General features: G+C 37.1%; 1 protein-coding gene across 2 annotated transcripts in view; it reads right to left on the bottom strand.

Moving 5' to 3' along the window:
* SEMA3C (semaphorin 3C) overlaps positions 1-13,439 on the bottom strand; it is a 184,911-nt gene that overhangs the window by 89,794 nt on the left and 81,678 nt on the right. The window lies entirely within an intron of this gene.

The following is a 13,439-nucleotide window of genomic DNA, read 5'->3' as shown; positions in this document are numbered from 1 at the left end:
CTGTTTGTCATCAGCTCAAAGCTTGTTAAGATAAATCACCCCAAAAAATATAGCAAGTGTTTAGATTGAACAAAAACCAAAAGCAATGATGGTGTGAATGTCTTCCTAGACTCTCTTAATATTTTATTGTTGGACTCAATACGTTCATCATTTTAGGATTGTTGTTTCCTACCCTGAATATTTACCTTACTTCCTCAACGTAATTCTAATTAGTTTAATAAATTTTTCTATAAATTACTTGGAAACAGACCTTTTTTTCCATTACGTGTCGTTCAGAAGACAATGTCATTTAAATGACAATATGCCTATGTATATATAAAAAGAAAAATATGGGGCTTCCCTGGTGGCGCAGTGGTTGAGAGTCGGCCTGCCGATTCAGGGGACGTGGGTTCGTGCCCCGGTCTGGGAGGATCCCACATTGCTGCGGAGCGGCTGGGCCTGTGAGCCATGGCCACTGAGCCTGCACATCCGGAGACTGTGCTCCATAACGGGAGAGGCCACAGCAGTGAGAGGCCCGCGTACCGCAAAAAAAAAAAAAAAAAAAAAGAAAAATATGAATTTTCAGATATTCTGAATTTTTAGATTTTTTATCATCTCAATGGGCAGTGACACATGTTCACTTAAATTCTTTTACATTAAATATGTGTTGGTATAACTGAACTCTCAAGACAATGAATGCACCAGGACAATAAAAAAAATCAATAATCATTATAGCAGATTCAATTTTCTTTCCAGTCAAAATGCTCCTTTGCACAATTTAAGACTTTTCCATTCAAGTGGTTCAGGAGTTCTTTTGTTCTTTCGATTATGATCTTAAGAGAGTGACAAACTCTACAAAGGAGTCTGCTTTCAGGGATAATCTTTCAATGCTGAACTATTTCTAAATTTTTAGTCAGTGAATCACAAACACATTTCTAGAAATTCTGATAGGGCTGTGGATTGATTTAAACCAAAATTAAAAAGTATAAGAGTCCTTATAGGCAGCCACAAACTATATTCTGTGAGTACCTGGGCCATATCCCATGTGTGAAGATAGAGAAGCAACAAATTTAACCTGTTCTCTGGGCACAACAGTTCAGAATGTCTGTCATAATATCCTTCAAATGTTTTGTTTTGTTTTGTTTTGTTTTTGCGGTACGCGGGCCTCTCACTGTTGTGGCCTCTCTCGTTGCGGAGCACAGGCTCCGGACGTGCAGGCTCAGTGGCCATAGCTCACGGGCCCAGCCACTCTGCGGCATGTGGGATCTTCCTGGACCGGGGCATGAACCCATGTCCCCCGCATCGGTAGGCGGACTCTCAACCACTGCGCCACCAGGGAAGCCCCCTTCAAATGGTTTTATATCTAGCCAAAAATTTACAGACACTATGGGAGCAGCATAGTGATTATGAAGCCACCTGTGGCACCAAACTCTCTGCGACACTGAACAAATTATTTAACCTCTCTGTGCCTTAATTTCTTCATTTGCAAAAAGCAACAATAATGGTATCTTCTACTGAGAGTCCATATGGAAATCAATAGAATACATGTAAATATTTGAAATGAGTGACAGAGGAAGTATTCAGTCAATTATAATAATTATTACTATTAGTATTATCAACTCTGAATCATTAGTTACAGGAAAGCATGAAATTAGAAAAAAAATATGCCTATTTTCCTACTTTTTTCTTTTCTTTCTTTTCTTTTTTTTTTTTTTAAACTTAAGGAGCTAGATTCCTAAAATTACTAACACAGGATCTTAAATCAAAGTCTCTGACATTCTTTCTACTCAGTGACAGCAAAGTGTAAGATTTTTTATGTGGAAGAAACCATTAACAAGTTACTGAAGTATTTAAGAAGAGTCTTATGAAGTAACTCATGAAAGAAGACAAGACATTGAAAGAGCATTTAAACAAGGGACTGGAAGACAGATCTTTGGAAATGAAAGATTTGAGATGCTGAGCACTGTGCAGCATGCTAACCTAGTTACTGAGCCTCACTAGATATCACAGACAGGTGATGCAGTTGGCAGCCCTGGTGTGACTGGCCTAAAAACTGGAACACCTTCTTTCACGAGGACAGCAAAAAAGAGTGGAGGTATGTTGTTCAGGAAAAAAGTTAGCCTCTGCTAGACCAGAGGTTATTGCTGAAGTAGGAAAAAAAAATCCAAGAGCTCAGCACATGAGAGAGAATATAAAATGCAACAAATGTCACTCAAAGGTTGGAGAACACACATTCTCCTTTGATGTTGCCTAAAATCCAGGGTGTTTAATAAAGCTTGCTTTTCATCCTATAGAGGAGATTCATGGTTGCATAATTGTCCTGTGAAACGTCATTTGTAGGGTGCTGGTTGGGTGTAGAATAGATATTCAACAAATACCTCATGAATAAATAACTCTCCATTGAAATACACAGATTAAAGAAGTAAAATATGACTGAGTTCGTGGCATCTGGGGCCCAGCCACTGGAGTCTGAATGCTGGCTCTACCATTTCATTTATATATATACTTGGCCAGTGCCTTTATCCCTCTAGACTCCAGTGTCTTCATCTTTAAAGTCAGGATAATAATAGTCCCTACATCACAGGGGTATTGTGAGGTTTAAATTGTTAATATACATCAAGAGCTTAAAAGAGTACCTGTCTCACAGTGACATGGGTTACATGGGTTACCTATTATTATGACTTGGGACAAGACTTCAAGCTTCAGCCAGACAAGTAAGAAGAACAATTCTTTACACAGGGAGAAAATATGGAAGACTAAATTGTCTGATTTATAAGTATTAATATATTTAATATTTCTTTTTGTCACATGTGGAATTTACTCAAAGTATTTGAGCAGGACAGTAAAATAATAAATCATTTTTAAGAATAATAATTTGGTGTGCAGGGTAATTTGGGGGCATGTGAGACTGGAAAACTAAGAGATGCTCTTCCAGATATGATGATGATAAAGACCTGATTTGCCAGAAATAGAAAGGAAGAAAGGAGCTGACGTGAGGGTCATTTAAAGGATTTGGAATGATTTTATATGAAGTTGGTCTTTGGGTAAAAGGAAGAGGTAATTATCTTCCAAAGATGTAAACTAAGAACAGGATAAATGAACATGGCCTTTACTAATTTTGAGAGATTCAAAAGGGAAATTTCTTTGGTAAAGAGATTACTTGAGTGTTGATAGATTAAATTCAAGTAAAAGTGGAAATGTCCCACAAGCATGCAAAATTAGATAACTAATTTGTCATTAGAAATATCAAATCTGCAGGGAGAGATTTCCAGTTCTTCTCATGGATGTTATGAAGCTCAGAGAGTAGACAGCTCTGAGGAAGCTCTGAGGAAGAGTAAATCTAAAGTGAAAAGCAAAACACAGAGATGCATTGATCATTAGGTCCAAAAAGAGTATCTCTGTAATTGAAACTCAAAGTGAGTCATGATGTACAGGCAGCAGTGTGATATTGTGGAGAGAGTACAGAATTGGAGTCAGACAGTTCTGAGTTGAAATCCCAGTTTCATCACTTACTAATCTGTTACTTTAAGAAAATGACCTTATTTCTCCCAGGTTTCGATTTTGTCATCTATAAATTGGTTATGTTAATACATAGCTCAAAGGATGTTCCACCAGCACACAGTAGATCAGTGTGCTCCTTTTGGCAGGAGAGATTACTGACCCTCTGTCTAACAGATATTTTCTTTCTCTTTCCTGTTGGCAGGGAACCATGTGCCAACCATAGTGGATCCCCCAGCAAGTGAGTGACTAAAAATATGACCATGTGACTAGTTCTGGCCGATGAAATTTAGAGGGAAGCCTTCTGCAACGTTACTAGAAGAGGTTTCTTGGGTCTTAAAAATGGCACAAAAAAGAGGTGATTTCTTTTTCTGCCTCTGGACATTGGTAAGTGAGCATACAATACTTTCAGCAGTTGCTGATATCAAAAAGATTGCTATCTGAGAATGGCAAGCAGAAATTTAGGAAAAATGCTGAGTTCTATAAGAAATCATTCAATGTCTACACTAACCCTACAACTGTGCTACTACAGGATTACTTCTGTTATATATGATTTTTTAAAAAAATCCTTGCTTTTTTTAAGGCACCTTGAATTGAGGTTTTCATTTCCTGTTGTTTAAACCCTTGCTAACTGATAATATCTGATAATATCTCTCCAGTGTTCACAGCCTCTAACACCATCTCACTCTTTCTACCATGGTTTGTTTAGTCTGGCTATTTAAAAAAAAAAAACAAAAAAAAAAACTTTTTTTTCTTTTTTTTTTGTCCCTCTCTTCCCAATGTATATTGAAATAAAATCAAGAGTGTGAACTGAGCTGGGAAAACAGTCTCAACTAAATTTTACTTGCAAGAAACAAACAATGGCAGTTCTCCTCTTTACCTGTTCGTTAGAAAATAATCAATTTCTTGCATTAATTCAAATACCAGAGGGAGCAATAACTGCATTAACTTAAGACCTTTCTGGTCCAAGGATTTTATCTCTTTTTCTGGGCCATAAAGCTATCTTCAAATTTAATTACCTATAGCTCATTGATAGCTGACAGCTGTTAACCAAGGAAGATTTACTTTAGAACTGCCTCTGTTAGAAGCCTAGAAGCTAAGGCTATTTTTTTTTAAATGCTATTTAAATTGCTGGTAGTTAGCCATAGTTGAACTCTGGGGCTTGGGAAAAACAAAAAAATCAAAATGAACCTTTTTTTTTTCTTAAAGAATAAAGAGGTGAGTTCAAAGCATCCAGGATTTTTATCTATAAAGAGAATGACTGAATAATCCATCATTTTTGGTTTAATGCAGATCCAACTTAAGTCAATGAATGATTCAATAATTTGGCTACAGTTAGAGAAAATGACTGATTTAATGATTTGGCTACAGTGAGAGAAGGAACTCACAATTATTGGTCTCTCATGTAAACAAGTCACAGAATGGCACTGTCCTACATTTCTTTACATCTTAATAATTATGTCATTCTTTTTACAGCATTGGAGGTACAGCTAGTTGAGCTGTTTCTCCGGACATGCTCAACTGACTGAGAAGGAACTTTGAGAGTATGCAGTATTAGAAAATGCAGCGGCCTCACAAAGGGCAGTGTAGGTCTCTAAATCCTTGGGAAAATCTCCTGGGAAACAGTATTAAAAAAAATACTACATGCTTCTATCCTGAAATCCACATTATTGTAGAGTTCTAGGGTGGAAAATTACTGTAATGCCTTCCATGACAGTGTTCCCTGAGGGAAAATTTGTAGCATGATATGCTTACCTGAAATTCATGTATTAACATGGGCTTATCTTTGTATGGAAACTATTGTGAGCCTTGAGAATTTAACCAGGGCTGGGAGAAAAATAAGTTCCCCCCAAATATAAACCCTTGCAATATAAGCTTCGGGACCACTTGAATATAGTCAACACACTGCTATAGCAATTAAAACATAGTTTAATATACAGAATATATTGTCTGTAGTTAACACTCTATCTCTAACCATATAAAGATTTAACCTTTGTTCTCTGTTAGTGATCTTAACATTTCTGAGGTGACTAAGTCAGTAAGAACTTATTCATGTGCTCGAAAATGTGATCTTGGTGTAGGAAGATGGAGAGTCTCGAGTTCTCTTTTATGAATAATATATATCTGTTAAACTACTGATTAGGGAACACATTCCCTCAGAATACTACATTATCTTTGGCCTTTTATAAGTTTCAAAAACAAACAAAAGATTACTTGACTGAAAATCAATCCCCAGGGGTCTCTTTATGAGAAGCATATGCAATTGTAGCTTATTAATTATATTTAAAGTTCATGATGTGCTATTAATTAATTAATTATTATTATTATTATTTTGGCATTACTTCAATATTTTATTTTTAGAGACCACAAGATGAGTTAAGAAGTTCTGGTAAATATTGGAGAGGCAGGATCCCTATCACAAAGGCTTTGAGTACCAACATAAGAGGCTTTTACTTTGTTCTAAGGACATTTGTGAGCCTTGGGAAGCTACAAAGCAGGAAAGCAACAAGGTCATCTTCTGCCATCACACACTATTTATTAAATAGCAAAATGAATGAAGACCAAGTGTCTACCACACCTGAAGACTGTCCCATCCCCAGGGCCCCTGCTGTGAAGGTTGTCACAGAGAGAGAAAGCATGGTTTGGAAATCAAGGGATGTTAATGTCATGGGCCCTGTCACAGAGCAGCTACTCAGATTAGATGTGTGCAAGGAGTGCAGGAATAACCAAGTGAGTGAGTATGCCCCAGAGGGTGAGGAGAAAAAGGAACCCTCTTGCACTGTTGGTGCCAATGTAAATTGATACAGCCACTATGGAGAACAGTATGGAGGTTCTTTAAAAACTAAAAATAGAACTACCATATGACCCAGGAGTCCCACTACTGGGCCTATACCCTGAGAAAACCATAAATCAAAAGGACACATGTACCCTGATATACTATTAATTTATATATTCAATACATATTTATTAAGCCCTTATCAAGGCAGGCTAGACATCTGCTCACAAAACAGGACACTAATATGAACATACCAGGCCCCTACGACAATTCCAAATCTTGCCTTACATTCTGTTATTTTGTTTGGCTAAGCCCACCGTGACAGTTTCCTCACCATAAACCTCAGCTCTCCCTCTAGCAGAATGCACACCTACAGATTTTAAAGTAAATCCTTAGCATGTTTTTACTTGGGAGACATTGCTACTGACAGGATAATTTCCTCTCCTGAATGTCTTATCTCAGAAGAATTTTAAGTAGAGTGGGCTTAAATGACCCATCCTCTCCCTGAGGCTCACTATCTTGAAAGTGGGTTAGACACTGAACTTCACCTATCCCTTTAGGACAAACAGGCAGGTAAAGATAAGACCAGTGAAACTTCAGCAGGCTGACACTGAAGTTCCTAATTCCTAAGGCAAAAAGACACCAGAAGGAATGTAGTAAAAGCACATTTGCTCAAAAATAATAGACCCAAATAGCTACCACTTGTGGGTTTAACAGCAGGAGTAATTGTTCTAGGTGCTTAAAAAACCTGTTTAATTTGCATTTAAAACCTCTTTGTTAGGCTTTAATATCATTCCTGTTCCACATTTAAGGAAACTAAAATTCAGTTCATTTGAGCAATCTAACCAAGATCACATAGGAAAGAAAAGAAGAGGCTAGAGCCAGGATTCAAAGCAAGGTGGGTTCCTTAATCTGTGAACTCTATCAGACACCCTTTTGTTTTTCAAATAAGACGGACAATTTAAACACTTATTTATTGGGTTTTTACTATGTTCTTGACCTGCCCATGAGTCTGTGCAGTGTCAAATATAGTATAAGAAATGCCTCAGTCTCTCAAATTTTTTCTTTGCCAATTTGAGGAGCAGGGGGTGAGGTGGGGTGGGGAGAGGAGAACATACTCCAAACAACTTGAGAATAATCAAATTCTCAGTGATGCTCTTCTCATTAAATCATCAGAGCAAGTCCAAGAAAAGCTGCATAAGAGTGAGATCAGAGAGTCAGATATAGCTTCATGTAAGAGGTAAATGGTTCCACTTTTCTATGTTTTTGATGGATGGGTATGATTGGCTAAGTGGAAGCAAACTGCCAAATGGATGAAAGAAAGAAAAAGGAAAACAGTTCTATTCAGTGAGTCTGGCCAGGGAAGGACAACAGTGAATACAGAATGTATCTCCCAGGCACTGCATCAGAGGGCAAATTAACCAATATATAAGAGCTTTTAAGGATGATTCTCATCCTGGTTTGCCACAAACAGCCCAGCTTTGGGCTGCTTTACCAGTGTAATTATCAATAGTGCCCCCTTTACACTCTCAAAAGATTCATGGTTTAAATGATTATTCTAATTTTAAGCTTTCTCTTCCTGTCTTGAAAGGTTTTCCATTACTTTTGGAACAAAATCCAAAATTCTTAACATGGGCTTTGAGGCCTGCTATAATCTGGCTCAAGATTACCTCGCTAGAAAATCTCAACCATCACTATTTGGATATTTTGTTTGTGTTCTCGCCCTTCTGACCTTTTTACATCTTCAAACTTACCTTCCTCCTTTCTGCCTTAGGGTCTTTGTACATGTTATTGCTCTTGCTGAGAGGACTTTTCCTACCTTTTTCTAACTCCTACTCATAACTCAAGCAGTAATGTCGATGTAATTTAAATTGGACTGCTTCATAAAGGCTTTCTTGATCAGGTCTCTTGATGTCAGGTCTCATATCTGCTGAGATTTGCTCGATTTCCATTTGAATGTTCTCTTCTCTTAAAGCCTGCCTGAAAGATCATTTGAAATGGTTTAAACTGTCATGGATTGGGGGATAGAGGACTATACTGTATGCCTTGCTAAGGCCCACACTGTTTTCTATATAGTTTTGCTTTTGAAACTGCCTCGAAATATGAGACAAAGTTCTTTGTTCATTCACACTCTACCCCTTTTTTCTGTTATATTGAGTTTTATGATCTTTTAATTTTAGTGAATTAAAAATTATGAGCATGGATCCACCAGAGGGCAAAGAGCAGAAACAAGAAGAACTACAATTCTGCAGCATGTGGAAGGAAAACCACATTCACAGAAAGACAGACAAAATGAAAAGGCAGAGGACTTTGTACTAGATGAAGGAACAAGACAAAACCCCAGAAAAACAACTAAATGAAGTGGAGATAGGCAACCTTGCAGAAAAAGAATTCAGAATAATGATAATGAAGATGATCCAGGACCTCGGAAAAAGATGGAGGAAAAGATTGAGAAGATGCAAGAAATGTTTAACAAAGACCTAGAAGAATTAAAGAACAAACACCTAGAAGAATTAAAAACAAACACCTAGAAGAATTAAAGAACAAACAGAGATGAACAATACAAGAACTGAAATGAAAAATACACTAGAAGGAATCAATAGGTGGGTAACTGAGACAGAAGAACAGATAACTGACCAGGAAGACAGAATGGTAGAATTCACTGCCACAGGACAGAATAAAGAAAAAAGAATGAAAAGAAATGAAGACAGCCAAGGAGACCTCTGGGACAACATTAAACGCAACAACATTCACTTTATAGGGATCCCAGAAGGAGAAGAGAGAGAGAAGTGACCCGAGAAAATATATGAAGAGATTATAGTTTAAAACTTCCCTAACATGGGAAGGGAAATAGCCACCCAAGTCCAGGCAGTGCAGAGAGTCCCAGGCAGGATAAACCCAAGGAGAAACACACCGAGACACACAGTAATCAAGTTGACAAAAATTAATGACAAAGAAAAATTATTGAATTTTTCAAGGGAAAAATGACAAATAACATACAAAGGAACTCCCATAAGGTTAACAGCTGATTTCTCAGCAGAAACTCTACAAGACAGAAGGGAGTGGCATGATACATTTAAAGTGATGGGGTTTCCCTGGTGGCGCAGTGGTTGAGAGTCCGCCTGCCGATGCAGGGGACACGGGTTCGTGCCCCGGTCCGGGAAGATCCCACATGCCGCGGAGCGGCTGGGCCCGTGAGCCATGGCCGCTGAGCCTGCGCGTCCGGAGCCTGTGCTCTGCCACGGGAGAGGCCACAACGGTGAGAGGCCCGCGTACCGCAAAAAAAAAATAAATAAAATAAATAAATAAAGTGATGAAAGGGAAGAACCTACAACCAAGATTACTCTACCTGGCAAGGATCTCATTCAGATTTGATGGAGAAATCAAAAGTTTACAGACAAGCAAAAGCTAAGAGAATTCAGCACCACCAAACCAGTTCTACAACAAATGCTAAAGGAACTTCTCTAAGTGGGAAATAAAAGAGGAGAAAAGGCCCTACAAAAACAAACCCATATCAATTAAGAAAATGGTAATAGGAACATACATATCGATAATTACCTTAAACGTGAAGGGATTAAATGCGCCAACCAAAAGACACAGGCTCACTGAATGGATACAAAAACAAGACCCACATATATGCTGTCTGGAAGAGACCCACTTCAGACCTAGGGACACATATAGACTGAAAGTGAGGGGATGGAAAAAGATATTCCATGCAAATGAAAATCAAAAGAAAGCTGGAGTAGCAATACTCATATCAGATACAATAGACTTTAAAATAAAGAATGTTACAAGAGACAAGGAAGGACACTACATAATGATCAAGGGATCAACCCAAGAAGAAGATATAACAATTAAAAATATATATGTACCCAACGTAGGAGCACCTCTCTTTTATAGCTAACAGCTATAAAAGAGAAAATTGACAGTAACACAATAATAGTGGGGGACTTTAACACCTCACTTACACCAATAGACAGATCATCCAGACAGAAAACTAATAAGGAAACAGAAGCTTTAAATGACAAAATAGACCAGATAGATTTAATTGATGTTTACAGGACATTCCTTCCAAAAACAGCAGATTACACTTTCTTCTCAAGTGCACATGGAACATTCTCCAGGATAGACCACATCTTGGGTCACAAATCAAGCCTTGGTAAATTTAAGAAAACTGAAATTATATCAAGCATCTCTTCCGACCACAACACTATGAGATTAGAAATCAATTACAGGGAAAAAAAACATAAAAAAAAAACCACATGGAGGTTAAACAATACATTACTAAACAACAAAGAGGTCACTGAAGGAATCAAAGAGGAAATCAAAAAATACCTGGAGACAAATGACAATGAAAACATGACAATCCAAAACCTATGGGTTGCAGCAAAAGCAGTTCTAAGAAGGAAGTTTATAGCAATACAAGCCTATCTCAAGAAACAAGAAAAATCTCAAATAAACAATCTAACCTTACACCTAAAGGAACTAGAGAAAGAAGAACAAACAAAACCCAAAGTTAGTAGAAGGAAAGAAATCATAAAGATCAGAGCAGAAATAAATGAAGTAGAACCAAATAAAACAATAGCAAAGATCAATAAAACTAAAAGCTGGTTCTCTGAGAAGGTAAACAAAATTGATAAACCTTTAGCCAGACTCATCAAGAAAAACAGGGAGAGGACTCAAATCAATAAAATTAGAAATGAAAAAGGAGAAGTTACAATGGACACCGCAGAAATACAAAGCATCATAAGAGAGTACTACAAGCAACTCTATGCCAATAAAATGGACAACCTGGAATAAATGGACAAATTCTTAGAAAGGTATAACCTTCCAAGACTGAACCAGGAAGAAATAGAAGATATGAACAGACCAATCATAAGTAATGATTGAAACTGTGATTTAAAATCTTCCAAAACACAAATGTCCAGGACTGGATGGCTTCACAGGTGAATTTTATCAAACATTTAGAGAAGAGCTAACACCCATCCTTCTCAAACTCTTCCAAAAAATTGCAGAGGAAGGAACACTCAAACTCATTCTATGAGGCCACCATCACCCTGATACCAAAATCAGACAAAGATACTACAAAAAATGAAAATTACAGACCAATATCACTGATGAATATAGAGGCAAAAATCCTCAACAAAATACTAGCAAACAGAATCCAACAACACACTAAAAAGATCATACACCATGATCAAATGTGATTTATCTGAGGGATGCAAGGATTCTTCAATATATGCAAATCAATCAGTGTGATAAACCATGTAAACAAACTGAAGAATAAAAACCATATGATCATCTCCATAAATGCAGAAAAAGCTTTTGACAAAATTCAACACCAAGTTATGATAAAAACTCTCCAGAATGTGGGTATAGAGGGAACCTACCTCAACAGAATAAAGACCATATATGACAAACCCACAGCAAACATCATTCTCAATGGTGAAAACCTGAAAGCATTTCCTCTAAGATCAGGAACAAGACAAAGATGTCCACTCCCACCACTATTATTCAACATAGTTTTGGAAGTCCTAGCCATGGCAATCAGGGAAGAAAAAGAAATAAAAGGAATACAAATTGTAAAAGAAGAAGTAAAACTGTCACTGTTTGCAGATGACATGATACTATACATAGAGAATCCTAAAAATGACACCAGAAAACTACTAGAGTTAATCAATGAAGTTGGTAAGGTAGCAGGATACAAAATTAATGCACAGAAATCTCTTGCATTCCTATACACTAACAATGGAAGATCAGAAAGAGAAACTAAGGAAACAATCCCATCCACCATTGCAACAAAAAGAATAAAATACCTAGGAATAAACCTAACTAAGGAGGTAAAAGATCTGTACTCAGAAAACTATAAGACACTGATGAAAGAAATCAAAGATGACACAAACAGATGGAGAGATATATCATGTTCTTGGATTGGAAGAATCAATATTGTGAAAATGACTATACTACCCAAAACAATCTACAGATTCAATGCAATCCCTATCAAATTACCATTTTTTACAGAATTAGAACAAAAATTCTTAAAATTTGTATGGAGACACAGAAGACCCCAAATAGCCAAAGAAGTCTTGAGGGAAAAAAAACTGAGCTGGAGGAATCAGACTCCCAGACTTCAGACTATTCTACAAAGCTACAGTAATCAAGACAATATGGTACTGGCACAAAAACAGAAATATAGATCAGTGGAACAGGATAGAAAGCCCACAGATAAACCCATGTACCTATGGTCAACTAATCTATGACAAAGGAGGCAAGGAGATACAATGGAGAAATGGCAGTCTCTTCAATAAGTGGTGCTGGGAAAACTGGATAGGTACATGTAAAAGAATGAAATTAGAACACTCCCTAACACCATACACAAAAATAAACTCAAAATGGATTAGAGACCTAAATGTAAGACCGGACACTATAAAACTCTTAGAGGAAAACATAGGAAGAACACTCTTTGACATAAATCACAGCAAGATCTTTTTTGATCCACCTCCTAGAGTAATGGAAATAAAAACAAAAATAAACAAATGGGACCTAATGAAACTTAAAATCTTTTGCAAAGCAAAGAAAACCATAAACAAGATGAAAAGACAACCCTCAGAATGGGAGAAAATATTTGCAAATGAATCACTGGACAAAGGATTAATCTCCAAAATATAGAAACAGCTCATGAAGCTAAATATTAATAAAACAAACAACCGAATCCAAAAATAGGCAGAAGACCTAAATAGACATTTCTCCAAAGAAGACATACAGATGGCCAAGAAGCACATGAAAAGCTGCTCAACATCACTAATTATTAGAGAAATGCAAATCAAAACTACAATGAGGTATCACCTCACACCAGTTAGAATGGGCATCATCAGAAAATCTACAAACAAGAAATGCTGGAGATGGTGTGGAGAAAAGGGAACTCTCTTGCACTGTTGCTGGGAATGTAAATCAATACAGCCACTATGGAGAACAGTATGGAGTTCCTTAGAAAACTAAAAATAGAATTACCATATGACCCAGCAATCCCACTACTGGGAAACCATAATTCAAAAAGACACATACATCCCAATGTTTATTGCAGCACTATTTACAATAGCCTGGTCATGGAAGCAACCTAAAAGCCTATTGACAGACAAATGGATAAAGGTGTGGTACATTTATACAATGGAATATTACTCAGCCA

This window comes from Mesoplodon bidens (genome assembly GCF_964165515.1).
Source record: "Mesoplodon bidens genome assembly, chromosome: 9".
Taxonomy (NCBI): Eukaryota; Metazoa; Chordata; class Mammalia; order Artiodactyla; family Ziphiidae; genus Mesoplodon; species Mesoplodon bidens.
The sequence above is the reverse complement of the archived record's forward strand: the minus strand, read 5'-3'. Positions and strand labels throughout refer to the sequence as shown.